General features: G+C 38.1%; 1 long non-coding RNA gene across 1 annotated transcript in view; it reads right to left on the reverse strand.

Moving 5' to 3' along the window:
* Positions 1-17,331, reverse strand: part of LOC122873504 — a 59,799-nt gene that overhangs the window by 24,741 nt on the left and 17,727 nt on the right. The window contains exon 2 of the long non-coding RNA XR_006377464.1: positions 3,055-3,101. This is a non-coding gene — a long non-coding RNA (uncharacterized LOC122873504). The remainder of the gene's footprint in view (positions 1-3,054; positions 3,102-17,331) is intronic.

Below are 17,331 nucleotides of genomic sequence, written 5' to 3' on the forward strand. Positions count from 1 at the left end.
GAATAGAAAACAGACTTTGATTAGGCATTTTGTCCAACTTTCCCCAAATAGGCTGTAATATTTGTACGGCTTCATAACAAACCTACTTAGGCAAATGAGAGCTATTTCTGTGTATATCTATTCAGTGTAGTTTCACACTCTGATTCAGTAAACCAACTAAACATATTCTGCTGCTGCATACAGTGTTTATTCTGCTGGATAGCAGTTCTGTCTTAGCTATCTACCAACTAAACTATTATCAGATGGCAGTACTTGGGTGTTTGGATTTTATGTGGTCCTTGACAGTTTGGGAAGCCCTGGTTTACTCCTAAAGCTTTTCTTTTCAGTGTATCTTTAAAACAGTTCCTTAAATCACAAAACAGATAACTAATTTAGGCTACATTACCAACATCTTGAAGTCCTTTTAGAACAAATGAACTAGTGTAAAAGGTGAATATAACCTGCACACAGACATACACACTCCAGTGTTGATGGATCGCGTGTTTCCGCCCTATTGGTGATCTGCTCTTGCGACTAATTTGCTCCGTCCCTGACACATTAGTTTACCTGCTCGACCAGGCGCGCTGGCGTGCACATGTCTGTACTGGATTTTCGGCGTTTAATGTGCAATTGGCTTCAACTATAGCTACCATTTATCATCTTTACTATCATCAGCAGGTAAACCCCCCCCCACACACACACAGTGAGGTCAGACACTTAACCCTCTTTAATCACAGGCGCCATTAACATCATCACGGTATTATGTGGAAATCAACACCGAGACATAAACTTGCTGTCACTTTCATATTTCAAACGAAAATGCTCTAATTATCATTCAGCCTCGTGTAGGCTACTGATGTTATCACCGCGCAAAGGCCATTTTGCTTGGCTTTGGTTTTATAATACCCGTCTTTCATAACTGAAAACATTACCTTGGAATTCTCTTCATATATATATATATATATATATATATATATATATATATATATATATATATATATATATATATATATATATATATTGCTCTGACTTCTGTCTCAAACTTAGGCTATTTAAAAGCACCATTTTTTATTTTTAACATTTTGCCAGTTAACGGCTCATGTTGTTTGTGATTTTTGATTTCTTCAAACGGCAGTCAAAACGGCAATATGATTCTTGTCCTTCTTTAGCTTTATTTCTTATTAAGAAATTAACATGAACAATGCGTAAACACATTTCCATGAATATTATCCAAGAAGTGCAAAGATATTGGCCTAAATATGTTTTAGGATAATATCATGAGGAAACAACGTCACTGATTAAAGCAGAAACCGATCATTTTTATTATTATTATTATTATTCACACTATTCTGTTGTTTTATATACAAATATTGGCCTATACAAAATAAATAAAATAATCAAAAAATATGTTTTGTCAGGCATTTTCAGGCCTTTAATTGTGTGTGTGTGTGTGTGTGTGTGTGTGTGTGTGTGTGTATGTGTGTGTGTGTGAAGTGTGTATTGCAAGTGTAGATCATAACAAGCAGCGCTAGATATCTTACAGAATAAACGTTTTAACGGAAGATATTTGTCATTTACGTTCCATTTTCGGCCTGTAAATCCTTCGCACAGGCCAAAGCCCGATTCATATCCAGTTTTCTGAATGTATTTAGGCTGCATCTTAATTTAATATGTTTAATATTAAATAATATATAACATCTAATAACTTTTTTTCACAAAAATCACTGAATGACGCAAAGCACACTGTCACAGAATGTCATCATGAATGTTTGTAATAGCCAAATAATCGTGTGGAGCTGATTATATTTCTGACTTGTCTTAGATGAGTCAGAAATCTAAGACAAGTAGATAACTTGTAGATAAGAAATGTTAATAGCTCCAACAGACAAACAAAATAAAAACTAAAGTTGCTTACACAACAAAAACCCTTATGTTAATTTCTAAGTGGTTATAAAGTTCATTTACAGTGTTTTATATAGACATTAAATGGTTTATAGAATAAAATAGGCAACATAATTTTACAACCACCATGAGCAATAATTCTTGGCTTGAGATGAGACGCTTTTGCTATTAACATTGAACGTCACCGTTTAATCTCCTTCAAGTTTCTCTTTGTGAAACATAAAATATGGAAACTAAGACGACAAAATTGTTTTTTAAAAAGCAAAGCTAGCTTGGAGGGGTTTTAATGTGATTTACACACATTATATACGCCTTCATGCGCATACCTAAAAAAGTTATTTTTGACGGCTTGACGCGCGCTAGAAATTAACAGGATTCGCGCGATCACGTTGGCAGTGTATTCTCCATATCAGAGTGCGTTTACGAGCCCCGTTTAAAACCTTAATCGGAGCTGTTTAGTTATTAAACCACTTTTAGCTGTTAATCATCACGCATACTCACTCACTCTCTTTCTTTGCCTCAGTTCCGCCCTCCTCTCTGTCTAAATGCTAAAAACAGTATTGAAATTAATTAATCAGAAGCTTGATAGTGTGTTTCAGTCATTACAGAACATTGGCGCAGAATGCAGTCTGGTGCAACTGACAGGAGCACGAAATATTGACATGATATTCAAGTGAAATGCAGCAGTGCTAGCAGGTGAAGCCACGCAAACAGCAGCCTACAGCTTAATTTTATTTCTACTCAAACAATGCAGATTTTCAAGTAAACAGGCTAGAAATAAGGCTGTGTGCAAATAAAAGCAGAGGTGGATGGTAATAACACATTTTGCCACATACATTTACTGGAGCACTGTACATTTTTTAGGTATGGTACTTTACTTTCCATCTTGGGAGACTTTTACTCCACTCTATTTGTCTGGCTTCTATAGAAAGTAGTTCTTTTGCAGATTAAGTTATTACAGCAAAATAAAATATAATATAGTGTCAGTTTAAATTGCCCAGTTGCATCAATAGTTTAACAGAATGATAGGGACCATTCTTACTTTTAATTCTCAATTTATCCTTAATATGTATTGTGGTACTGTTTTCATCTATTTTTTCCATGGAATTAATTACAGCACATTCATGCATATGTTGGAGAAAACACTTGCTGTTTGGTTGGTTTGAGACCTACCTTCAGTCCAGTCCTGGGGTGTCAGACTGGAGCCAGTGCAGAGCAGCCTGGAACAAGACAGACAGACCACAGACACACACTCAACATTTCAACCACAAAACACAGGCATGAAGGACACTTTCCTTCGCAGATAAATTAAGGAGTGAGTGTACACAAACATACAGGAGTCCAAGTTATGCTCCAGACTTACTGTAGCAGAGATTCTAGTGTTTGTCGTTGTTGACTGGTGAAAACCTTGTATCTCCAGTTTTTGATGGTTTTCATGCAAGTTGAAGGATTGCATGCTCCCCCACAAGAGCACCTGGTCATGTTCCAATTCTGCATACATAAAACACTTTCAAAACCCTTTTAACAATATCAAGAATGGATATGCATCCAACTAAAACAAGGCTAGTTTTCTTCATTTCCAAAATGTAGATACAAGGTTTACACCTGACAGTGGTGACTGTATTCGTATAAGTTGTATTTAACCACGATTCCCCACAGCTGATATGACCCTACAGACACCACAGTGTCTCATGTTTTTAGTTAAATTTTTGATTCTTTTGTTGTATTACTTCATTGTGAGGATATTTTCACAGATGTGATATTAAGAATTACATACACTCAGTGGCCACCTTATTAGTTACAACTGTAAAATCTAATGCAATCCAAAACAACAGCTCAGATCATAATGCAGACCAGTACAACATCACCACTAACTCCAAACTTTGTAATAAATATAATATTAATTATAATAAAATTATAACCTTTGTAACGGTGGAATATTGGGCAGATCTGTTGTACTGGATTGCATTTTATTGTATAGGTGTACCTAATAATATGCTAGTTCATTTTATACAAAAATAATAGTCTTTTCATCCCTTGTTGGGTTTAACAGTTTGTATGAGTATTGTCATTTATAGTCAATTGTTATTACAATAAATTGGAACTATAGATCTTTCACCTCTATACATTTATATTATCTGTATGTCTTTATGCTGCATGTGTGCTGACTCTTTCCCTCACTTTCTCTGTTTCCATTTGTGGTTGTATCAGTATTCATGTTTGTGTGTGCGTATGTGTGCGTGCTCGTGTGTGTGTAAGGGATATCCTCTTGGCCTTGGGAAAAAAATCAGCGAGCGACAGACTGACAGAAAACAGACTGTGGCATAGAGCTTCCTCTCAACTAATGAATTCCTGATCACATTTACACACACACACACACACACACATATACACACACACAAAAGCCTTTTTAGCTGCAAGCCCACAGAGAAGAGGAGAGTTTCTTTAAAATCAGATGTTGCTAGTTACACATTGAAAACGTTAATAGTAAGCTCAAATAGTAATACAATATTTTTTTACCTGGAACAAATACATACTTTTCTTAACAGTACACCTCTATGTACTGTATTATTTATTTGCTACTAGTACAGTAATTAATTACCGACTATTTACCACTCCGGCACTGCACAATTAAAGCTATTTCAGACGGAACCACATGATCTGGTTGCAATTTTTTCTTTTTGTAAACTCACTGTGTTCTTTTTTGAATTGTATCTGAAATGCCAAATATGTTAAATTAATGTGATTAAATGTGCTAGTAGAACATTAAAGGGCATTTAGACTTGGCTCCTGCAGAGTTCAAGGAGGTAATGCGATGAATGAAGACAAATCGTCTTTACTGCTGGTTTCATGTGAGGAGGCCATCAGATGCTGATGAGTTTCTGAAATGGAGAAACGGTGTTGGGGTCAGTGTGAAGTGTCTTCTCTGACCAGCAGGGAGCAGAATAAACTACTTCTTAAGTCCAGATGTAAGACAACTGAGTGCATAACTATTGCTTCTACTACTGCCATCACCACCCATACTACTGTAGTTACTGCTCCCACAGCAACCATTACTACCATTACTTCTACTGGCACAAGGGCAACAGTTACATCTGTTACTGCTGCTATTACTACCACTGCCCTGATGCAACTTCTAGCCTACTAGAGGAACTAGAGCTACTTGAAACTGCTGCTACTATCACTGCATATAGTAATACCACTAGCACTGCTTCTACTAGAATTGTTACTGCTATGATGATTAATCAGCTGTCAAAAAAGGAGAATATCTTGTTTAAGTGGAATGTAGTATGAATAGACTATTACTTGACTTAATGATACTCAAATAGAAATCGATAAGTCGTAAAGGAAAATTACAAAAATACATGTTTTGGACAATACACTAGGTAAGAGTCAGTTAGTCACAGCGTTGTTGGACGAGAAACAGATCATTTCAGCAGAGAAACAGGTCAGCTCAGATTTTAAATAATAAATTCCCTTTTTCTTACCACAGAGTAACAAGTCAGTATGTCAGTTTATTCATTTATGTAGATCTTTAACATGAAGTTTCAATAAGAGAAAAAAGCCAGAAAATAGTTTTAACATTTGCCAGAGCTAATTCTCCATTGGCTTGAGCAAAAATATTTTTTCCTTGAGCATTGTACAAAAATAGGATAGCATAGGCTTTCGATCCACGAAACATAGATTAAACCTAATCTAAGCATACTGAGTTTTAAGTGGATAAATGTGGTCTTTTATCTAAGAATAGGTTTAAGTAGAGATACTACCAAGAGGTACAGTAGTTTCAGGTGTTAAGACAACCTTGAGACTTTATCTTTCATGCTAAGTAACAGTATGTCTATGTATATCTGCATGTGGTCTAAAATGCCTACAATGTAAACCCGGTTTGATTTCCCTTTGGTCTCTTCCCATGTTTTCTGTCTGTTGCTATTGTCAATTATATAATAATAACTAAATACCCCCCAAAATGTTTTTTTTAAAGCCAAATCACAAACAATCCTTTGCATATTAGCCTATTTTTTTTATATCAGTACACCTCAATGCATTTTGTCACACTTGTACCATGACCATTTACCAAGGTCAAAAACAGAAGCTGAGATCAAATCGTCAACCATATTTTGAAGTATATTTGTCGTAATTTTAACCCAGGGTTAAGTCTGTTTTGCCATTGTGAGTTAACTGAAATGGAAACGGCAGCCTACGGTTTTATATTGTTGGGTTTGTGAAAGTTAATAAGAGGCAACCATAGAGTCTATGTACAGACCAGAGAACCAAAATAAAAAAGAGGCTATAAGCTCCAAAGAGCTGTAGAAATGTGATCCAGTCAGACTGATTGTGGTTGACTATGGTTACACTTACTTGGCTGTGTTCCGACACCTGAGAATTAAACGTGCGCTATATCTGGCCCATAAATGGCTGCTAGAATTGGTTTGGTTTTTGGGATGCAGACTTGGGCAAATTTTGGCGACAATTTATTCCAGTTAGCAGCACCTGGGCTAGGTTTGGGCCATTATTAGAAATTGGAATCAGCAAGTTGTGGACCATGTGGACCCAAACACAGGACACGGACAAGAGAGTTGTTGGTTAAGAAAAGAGGTTTATTATTGGTTTATTATTGGTTTATTAAGAGGTTATTTATGGGGGTTTTGCAGGTGGAGATGGAGGACTGGTGGATTTAACAGGCAGGGAGGCAGGCAGGAATGAAGGGATCCTAGGGCACAAGGAAACATGGTGAGTACAAGCAAAAACCACACGAGAAAACTAATTCCTAGAATACAGAATCCTGGAATGGTACCACTGTAGCTGAAACAAAGATTTGGCTCACACCATACACACAGAGAGACAGACAGAGTCGCACAGGGGAAAATGGGAAACACAAGAGACACAGAGGGCATGCTAGGGCACGGCCATGGCCGTGACAAATATATCTGGACTGATCCAGATACATTATTCATCACAAGCCTGTAATGAGTCTGGCAACCAAGAATGTGGCTGTTGTTGGGCTGAGCATTTTTTAGCTACCTGGGAACACTACCTGGGGAGTGATTGTATGTCATCTCAAGCACTCAGATATCTGAAATGGAATCAACTCTTATCCTTAATTGAAAACTAGAGAAAACACAGTTGCATCTTAATAGAAAAGTGTATCAAACAAAAACAGTAGAAGAACCAAATAGGTCTATGTCTTCTAGTTTTTAAAAGATGCACAACAGTTAACCTGAAGCCACTTCTCATCTCCACACTGCACTTCCCAGGCAGTTTTCCAGAGCATAATAGAGGCTCCATTAAATGATATGGCAGCTCTTGTAAACAACTTCCTCTCAGCACTTCTGAGACATTACAAAAAAAAAAAAAAATTGAGCTTCTGTGTTTGGTGAACGATTTCCTCCTTTCACATATTGTAATACGGACTTATTACAATATGTGAAAGGTGGAAAGGAGTTGCTACCCCCAGTAGTAGTTATCCCTGTTCACTTCAACTAACAAGCTGAACAAAAAGCAAACAAGCTAAAGGTAACGTCTGAGTTGTATATGTCTCTACCCTCAGCCTACCAATAGTTCCACACTGAATCAACAAAACCTAGAATCTTTTTATTGTGGGTTCTAGGACTAAGTCTAATCAAACAGGGATTTTTTTGTAGGGGCCTCTGACTTGGTATGTGTTAATGAAACAGCTTACTACAAAACTTAAGTTTAAATACATCTTAAAGAAACAGAGAGAGATTTGAAAGGATTATGTTTCTGTTTGAAGTTGCCTGACACACAGACTATACATACAAGCAAAAACATATGACTGAGGCTACCACTGTGGTTTTATAACTTGAGACACATACACGCACACACATACACACAGAGAACGTTTAGGAGGCAGGTTAGTAGCAGTGTTCTGGTTTAATGGGGTACTTACCTGAACCGGTCACACAGTAAATTCTGTTGTACAAAAGGTATTTCATTTTCAGCTGGAGACATCAAACGCAGCATCAGCAGCTAATGGTCATGTCAGAAAATCACACTAGATCAGTTCTTCCTGCATTGATATTTACAACATACCAAATGTATGTAGATCCAATAGCGTTTCTTCTCTCTCTCAACCAATGGGCTTACATCTTTTTCATATGAAGAAGTACAAAGTCAAAAGTAAATGGATTTGCCGTTAAAGTTATAAGCATGAGTTACGAGATTACTGCTAAATCAGCCTGAGCCTGAGTCTGGACGTCTATATCCTAGACAAACCTAGCAGCCATATATGGGTCATAAAAAAAATGTAAATGCACCTTGATAATTGCTAAAACTAACTAAAAATGAAAAGAAACTACACAAATGTAATCCAAAACTAAATAAATTCACCCTGGTCAGTAAGCTATCCATGCGGGTAGAAAGGTCAGTCAGTTAGGGAAGGAGTTAAACAGGTCTGTTAATTAGAGAGGTAGTTGGTTGAACAGACCAACAGTACAGACAGTACACACGTGTGTAGCACATTTGCACGGTTTGGCCAGTGGAAATTATGATGTTACCGACTATAAATATACTGTCATTGATATTACAACATGCACTGAGGGTGTAATTTCCACTGGTGATTGAGGGGACATGTCCCCCTTACTTTTTACAATCCGATTTTTGTCCTCCTCACTTTTATAATTACACTTTGATTCTCTTGCTAAAGTCTCTCTGACCATGTTCTCTCACTGTCCTGCCACCACAGTCCAGATGAGAAAAAAGAGGAGCTGATAAAAATATTGGAACACTCATTTGAGTCACCTCCCTTTATTACTGTGCCTCAATGAGCTTAACATGCAGCAGCAAATTCTTTGCTGACTCTTTCACTCTAGGTTTCACATCTCAGGCGACATGCTGCCCTACCTTGTTGGCAAAAGTTGTTGAGGTTAAAGGAATACCTGCAGATACTACTCATGGCTGAAAAAAGGTACCACCAACTATGTTCTTTGGGTTAAAAAAAATCAATTAATTTATAATTAACATTCTCCTAAAAGATGCCAGAAAGTATCAGGAAGGAAATTATTTCAAGTTACATAACATTGCTATCATTATTATGGAAAGCACAATAATCAGTTTTATCATAATCTGTTGTTGCTTGATTGATTTAAATGTAAATAAATGGCAAGAACAAATGGACTCTCTGATGTAACATATACATATGACTCTGTATCAGGCACATAACTGTTTGGCATCAATACTTGATCTGTGTATGATTGTTTGGACTGCGTTATGAGAACAGTTTATTGATAATGATGACATGGAACTATAAAAAATGCTATTGACTGTTATGTCCAGACTTTAGGGACACTCTTCTCCCCAGGCTGAGGAGCCTGACCTTGAAGACTGGATAAATAACTGATGCTCCTTTCCCTCTGTACTCATTCAGAGCAGATTATGATGTATGTTTTGCTGTTGTGAGTCCGTCTGCAGACGCTTGAAGTAAACCTACAGAAAGTAATAATCTGATGAAGACCTTTGATGGCTGCAATGTCATGCAGCCATCAAATATTAGATGTTGCTATTTTTATATAAGAAGCTATTATCCATGATTACACTCGTTTGATTTTCATGCTTTTTATTTTGGTTTTGTACAGCCACTCCCCACATACATGAACCTGATAGACAAAGACACAAAGAGACAGTCAGTCAGAACAGATCTGTCAGAGAGCATCTATGGCTTGCTTTATGAACCACTACACACACACACTCATACACAAACACATACAGAGAGAGAAGGGATACATCAATTACATCTTGACCAAATTCAATTAACCTTTTGTTTCTTGGGCCAGAGACACAGGGCCAGGGCCAGGGGCCAACCAGAACACAACAAACACACACACAAAAAACCACACACACAGGCCTGTGGTACACATTAAATGAATTAACGATGGTCCAGAACCTAGTCTGGACATCATCTCTGAGGCATCTGGTCAGCACTGCTTCTCTCTGCTAATTTCTCTCTATGTCTCTCCCTTATTTGTCTCTTGTTTACCCAGGGCTAAATTCACCAGATAAGAGCTTTATCCCATGTTAATGAGCTACATCTTTAAAACAAGCAGGAAAAGTGAAGCTGAAGTCTAGGGTTGTGGAACTATTTTATGTGTCAATAATATTTGTGTTTATATTATTTTATTATTTGTATGAATAAGAGAACAGCTAGAATGAAACTTCACTGATCTCTCTGGGTATATTGACATATTGTGTTGGCAAATATAGGAAAAATGAGTAGGTGTAATGCTGCCCTGCCCTGGCCCGCCACGCACACGCCCTTTGGATCAGGTTGTGGGTTGCTTCGTTGCGTTGACAGATGGGTTGAAATTGTATGTAGTGTGTGGATTGTGTTTCATAGATGATCTGGGTGACGTCAGACAAAGATCCAAAACTTGGATCCATATGATGATTATTCATAATAAAGTTTGAGGGCCATGCAAATTACGGGAGTTTACCGAGAGAAACAACAAAATGGGAGGGCGTCAGGAGATGGCCTTGGAATATGGGAGAAACCCTGGAAAAACGGGAATATTGGCAGGTATGGTTTGGAGACTGCTAGTGGTAGTATTAAATTGTAACAGAGATTGTCTCATTCTTCTACAAATGAAAAGTTTTGCCATCAGAAAAGACGTTGTAATCAAATGAGTATGTGTACTATGAAAGGTGGCACTTGTAGTGAGTAACCCACAGAAAATTGAGAATCACCTGAGTCTGTAGTTATTCTCAGCTCTACAGAGCTTTAGTGTCTTTCCGCTCATTGTTTTGGTTTTACGGCCTGGAACTCTATTGTTTTGGCTCACTCTCACTGCTCTCAACTGCCTTGTTTCCAGCCAGAGAAGGCAGCTGTTTTCGTTGAAAAAGATCTGATAAACACACTACCTGTCCAACACCAATTGGTGGACAACTAACATAGTGGAGGATTTAACAAAGAGCCAGTATATTTATGAGGAGTTGGTAAAGGATGGATGACGCATCCCCACTTCGCACATCTGCGCAGTAGAAACAGTCAGACCACTGAACATGCCCCATCAACTTGACTGACAGAGAGCAGAGTGAACCAGGAGATTTTTACATCAAAGCAAGTTTCACAGTTATTTAGTGATGCAGTTGCCTGGAGTTAACATCTGTCTCTTTATTGAGCAGTCTGTTATCAGTTTACTGTTGGTAACTTAGCACTTCTGCATTTGTCTTACAGTACAAAGGTTTGTTCTTTGCAAAGCCAACTTACTTTCATCATTTGGTGTGACAGCTTGATGATTCCTATTAGTATTGAGCATTTATACTCAAGCAACATTATTCATTGACTGAACCCCAGTGACTAAAATGTTAGAACTGTGAAGAACTTTGGTGACTTATTTTGTTTTTAAAGTACCCCTCTACTCAAAAATGTGCTTTTCTTATGTTTATGTCCCCTAAAATGTTAGACCTTGACTTAGTGACTTGTTACGTAATAACAATGTGAACACACTGTAACATCATAGCAGATATGATTGTATGTTTCACAACCACTAACACAGCGTTAGTGGTTGTGAAACATACATTGTCAGCCACTGCCAGTTCAGGATCAGAATCAGAATCAGCTTTATTGCTAAGTAACATACACATACAAGGAATTTGCTTTGGTATTCTGGTGCAAAACAATAAACATAGTAGAAAATACAGTATAAGAAATAAAAAGCAAGTACTACATGTCAAAAATAAAATATAAAATTGACTGTCCCATTGTCTCTCAAAGCGACAGTTGAACTCCTTCAGTTGGTTGGCCAGGCGCAAGTCGTTAATGAAGTAGGGGGCTTTTGGTTTGTAGTTGGTGATCTGTCTGAGCCCCTTCCAGACAGAAGCAGAGTCGCTGGCTGAGAACTGGTGTTGTAGTCTCTCTGAGTATAGTTGTTTAGCATCTCTCACCGCCTTGCTAAACCTGTACTTTGACTCCCTAAACATGTCCCTGTCTCCACTCCTCAACGCTTCTTCCTTTTCCAACCTTAGCTGTCTGAGATTAGCTGTGAACCAGGTTTTATCATTGTTGTAACTCACCCTGGTGCGTGATGGTATACAGCAGTCCTCACAGAAGCTGATGTATGATGTCACGGCCTCTAAGAACTCATCCAGACTGTTGGTAGCAGTCCTGAAAACATCCCAGACAGTGCAATCCAAGCACTTTTCTTTGATGTCCTCAGTTTACAGACCTTTAATTTCTCCCTGTATGTATGAATCAGGTGGACCATGACGTGGTCACTGTCCCAGTGCAACGCGGGGGAGGTGTGATAGGCACTGCTTACTGTAGTGTAACAGTGATCCAGAATGTTCTCATCTCTGGTCGGACATTTAATAAACTGACTGTATTTGGGGAGTTCATGGCTGAGAGTTCCCTGGTTAAAGTCACAGAGGACAATAACTAAGGAGTCTGGGTTTGTCCGCTTCACTGCACGTTGGCCTGCGGTGGAATGTAAACACCAACCAGAATAAATGAAACGAACTCATGGGGGGAGTAGAAAGGTTTATGGTTTATGAATAAATATTCCAGATCAGGAGAACAGTGCAGTTGAATCACAGTCACATTGTTACACCAGCCACTGTTGATGTAAAAACCGATACCTCAACCTTTCATTTTACCGGAAAGTTCTGTGTCGCGATCCGTTCTGAAGAGTTGGAAGCCTGCCATTAGCAGCGCAGAGTCCGCTATCGATCCACACAGCCACGTTTCCGTGAAGCATAAAACGGAAGATGAATAAAAGGCTCTGTTTTTACTCACCAGTAGCTGAAGTTTATCCAGTTTATTGCACAGTCAGCACACGTTGGAGAGAAACATTCCCGTGTGCGCAGTCAGCTGACTGAGGCTCAAACTGTATGGCTGAATTTCTCTGATGTTTCCTCTAACTTTAGAGTTGATGTGCATCATGTTCATTGATTATGCTTTGAGTTTTGCTGTGTGCCTATATCACTGAAATTGAAATTAGCAACCCACTTGGGTCTTATGCTTCCAAGAATAAGTTGCTTATGTTTAATTATACATTGGGAAACATTAACCCTAAATATACAGTAGATTGAAACTAGATGTGATTCGTCTACTCGCCATTACAAAGAATGTGGAGTTGATGGAATATTGGGAATGTTGCATGAGGAGTCGGTAGCTTAAAAACTATGTTTGGGATCAATAGTAGGAGCAAACTGGTAGAATTGAACTTCTAATAACTTCTAATCTAATAAGCACCCCAAGACATGATGCATATACTTCCTGAAGGCAATGCTCCATTAGAAATAAAGTGTGTGATAACATTTAGTTCTTTTAGGACAACTAGACTTGGATGTTCTCAATACTGCATTAATTGGATTGCCCTAGTCTCCACTTGATGTTAGAGATATACCAAGCCCTGCAGCACATTAGCTTCTGGTGATAACATGTGGAAGCAGTCCTCAGGGCAAATGATTGTTCTACTAAAAATACTGCCATTTCTAAGTGATGCAGTTAAAGGTAATGAATACTACACAATCATTCTTGAACTCGTAGATTGTTCAAATTTTGTTTGCTCCTGTTATTTGTCTACAGACTTCTAACAAATTGAAAACTCTAATTGGACAGCATTTAAAGCATATGAAGAACTTTTTTCCAGATAGCAACATCACCTCATCATCACATTATTTGATTCATGCTCCATCCCAGATTAAGCTACTGGGACTAATGGTCCGTCACATGTGCATGAGATTCAAATTAAAACATTGCTATTTCAAACAATGGGCCTCAAAAATACATTTTAAAAATGTTTGCAAGTCTTTGATAAAGCATAAGGATTATTACCTCAGAGATGTGATTGGACCACACAAAACCTTATCTGATGTATTTTAAAAGGTACACTGTTGTATTCATGTGGTGTGTGTTGACAATGACTAAAAATAGATGAACAAACATGTTTGTTGGTGTCATGTCATAAGATTCTTAAGTTGAAAGGTTATGCAAGTGGTCTTACTCTTAAAATAAGGAAAATAATCTTGTTCCTCTGCTGGGATATTATGCAAATCATTGTTGTAGCTTGTTACTGGTCAAATCTATCTCAAGATTAGCTGGAATATCTTATTAAGACACAGTTAAATATATTTTATCAAAATCCTTAAAAGATTACTTTTCTAATGCAATCTAATCTTCACAAAATTATTATTATTTTTTTTTACAAAACATAAGACTCAGAAACAAGGCATTTTTACTTTATTGAAATTAATTTTTTACAGTGTGGGCTTTTCTTTCTGTCACTGAAAATTGATAAATTGGAACGTCAAAAGCATTTACTTAAAAGCCTTTGTAGTAGTAGTGTATAAGATTAAACTTATTTGTTTCTACAGCAACTATGTTACACATCAACACACTTCAACAAATGCCTTACCTTTATCCTTTTTAAGAATGATTCTTCATATCATATCACACGCAAACTTGGGTTAATCAGATACCCGTGAGTGAATTCACCAATGCAAATAAATAACAGTTATTCACATTACTCTTGTCTGTTACATCATACAGTACACATACTGTATACGCACACACACAGATAGACATGGTGACAGAGATGTATATGCTCGTGAAAATTCATATAGGTAGTTTCTACATTGTAACCCCATTTACAACGTAGAAGCTAAACAGTCATAAAGTGAAACATGGCCCATTGCTGCCATGCAGTGAGACAACAGATGACATGCAGCATGAATAGCCCAACAAGACACCAGCCTAGCCAGATTTTTTAGCTAAATGTTATATAAATATAGTGTTTGAGCTATGAACATGATAGAGCTAAATATGGACAGGTTATAATCTGAGGCAGCCAGCCAACCGTAATATTTATACGTTAACAATAAGGCTTAATATGGAGGTGCACTGTGCGTGGATTCGGAGTCAATATATTTACATGTAGAGAGGCTTTGTGCCAAGTGTTGATGCCAAAGTAAGAAAGCTGAGGTAGTGAGCAAGTTTGTTTCTTTGGTTCTCTCTCACTCTGTCTGACACACACACACACACACACACACACACACACACACACACACACACACACACACACACACACCCCAGTGGCAGCTAAAAGTGTTTAAGTGTGTATTTGTCTCAGTGCCAGTTTCCTTCCATTAGAGAGACAAAGCATCTGGCATCCAAATCCTCATATACATGGTTACCCCATGCTACACTCTCATCCAGAACCCTAGATAATCTGTATAATGTTAAAACTTGAGGTAAAACAATGATCCAGCTGTTGATGTGCCCCCAACAGTAGGAATTGCTAGGGCAGCGACAAGTACAAGAAGCCTTGCCCAGCTGTGAACGCAATTGGCCTAGTGTGTTCACAGGGGGTGAACACATAGACTAAGCCAGGAAACACCCCTTTACTTTAGTGAAATTCACCTTTATTTAGGTGTATTTGTTTCACACATGTGGTATATGATCTTATCACTCATGATGTGTATCTTATAATTAGAGGCAAAAGAATAAATCAGATTATAGTGATTGCGACGGGTCAGGAGATCCATTAGACCTGCCTTACAATATGTTTGAACTGAGAAGAACAATTACTAGTGCTCGTCAGGCCACTTCTGGAAAAGATGGTGCATGTTATGAAATGTTGGCACACATGACAGATAATTCACTAGACATAGTGTTAAGACTGTTTAACAGAGTTTGGGATACTGGCCAACTTCCTTCAGTTTGGAAACAAGCAATAATAGTGCCAAAACCAGGACCCCTCAGATCCTCCTAGCTACAGACCTATTGCCTTAACTTTCAATTTATGTAAAATCATGGAACAAATGGTCACAGAAAGATTAACATTTTTCCAAGAAAGTAGAGCTCTTTTGTTTCCAAAGCAAAGTGTGTTCTGTAGGGGTCGGAATACAATGGATCCTGTATCCTCAGAATCAGACATCAGGAAAGCACAGACCAACAAGGAAGTAGTGATAGATGTCTTCTTTGATGTGGAAAAGGCATAAGACATGCTCTGGAAAGAAAGGATACTTATTAAGTTGAAGTCATTGGGAATTAGCAGTTAAGCATATAATTGGGTTATGGACTTTTTATTTGACAGGAAAATACAAGTAAGAGTAGGTGCAGAATACTCTAGTGTATATACGGTGGAGAATAGAACTCTGCAAGATAGTGTATGTAGTCCGTTGTTATTCAACATAATGATCGATGATATCTTCTCTCAGATTGAACAAAGCATAGAAAAATCTTTATACTCGGATGACGTGGCTCTGTGGATGAGAGGCTGCAATGTATCTTATGTCAATAAGAAAAAATGCGGCATAAAATCGCATCCATTTCCTTAAAATTTTATGAACAACCTCTTGAGCAAGTAAAAGCTATTAGATTTCTTGGAACTTGGTTTGACGAAAAGCTCATGTTCATTTGGATAAAGTTTAGAACAAAAAAGGTCATCAATATACTTCGTTTGTCAGGACAGGAGTGGGGAGGAAGTAGATCAGCTCTAGAAAAGTGAAGTTAATGCTGGCATACTGGGTTAATCTCTCGGGGCAATGTCATACTCATCCTGCCAAGAGTCATTTAACAGACTGCTGGGAACATAATGAGACAAATTTCTAAAATTTTGGGAGGAGTGGTGATTCTTAAGAGAAGAATGTCAGACCATTTGTCAGTATGTACCACAGAGCTATGGGCAATATTATTGGCCTTGCAGTGGATAGCACCGTTATTGTATCTGACAGCTTTTCAGCACTGACAAGCATATGATCTGACAGGTCATCATTCAGAACAGATATTATCAATGAAATATTCCTTACAATGTACAGGATGGAATTTAAGGGTATATCTACACGCTTCCTTTGGGTTCCTGCTCATGTTGGTGTGGAGGGAAATGAGCGGGTGGATATTCTAGCCAAACACTCAGAATTAAGCAGGCAGACCTACAAGCTCCATTAAGACATATGCACAATCAGTATAGCAGGGATATTGGGAAGATAATGAAACTGGAAGACATCTACATAATATACAAAGACATGATCGTCAAGGGAGGATGGTGAGCTGGAAACGAATAGGAGAAAATATAATCACTTGTCTGAGAATAAGTCACCTTAACAGGTAAATGGACTGTATTTGTATAGCGTCCTTCTAGTCTTCTGACCACTCAAAGTGCTTCACACTACATATCACATTCATACACTGATGGCAGATGCCAACTGTTCATCAGTACAAAGAAACTAACTCAGTCACACACACACTCACACACTGATGGCACAGCCCTCTGGAGCAATTTGGAGTTCAAGCAGTTCAGCAGGCAATAACCCGGTAGTAGCACCCTATCACTTAGCACTAGCTAACCGAGGGATTCTACTAGGCCAGCATAAACAATTAATCCGGGTTCTGACAGACAGCCATCAGGCCATGGTTTCCCAAATCACTCAGCTAACCCAGCAGGTCTCCCGACTCACCACCCAGCTCTCGACAGCCGGCACCGCCTTGCCTACAGA

The sequence above is a fragment of the Siniperca chuatsi genome, linkage group LG3 (assembly GCF_020085105.1).
Source record: "Siniperca chuatsi isolate FFG_IHB_CAS linkage group LG3, ASM2008510v1, whole genome shotgun sequence".
Taxonomy (NCBI): domain Eukaryota; kingdom Metazoa; phylum Chordata; class Actinopteri; order Centrarchiformes; family Sinipercidae; genus Siniperca; species Siniperca chuatsi.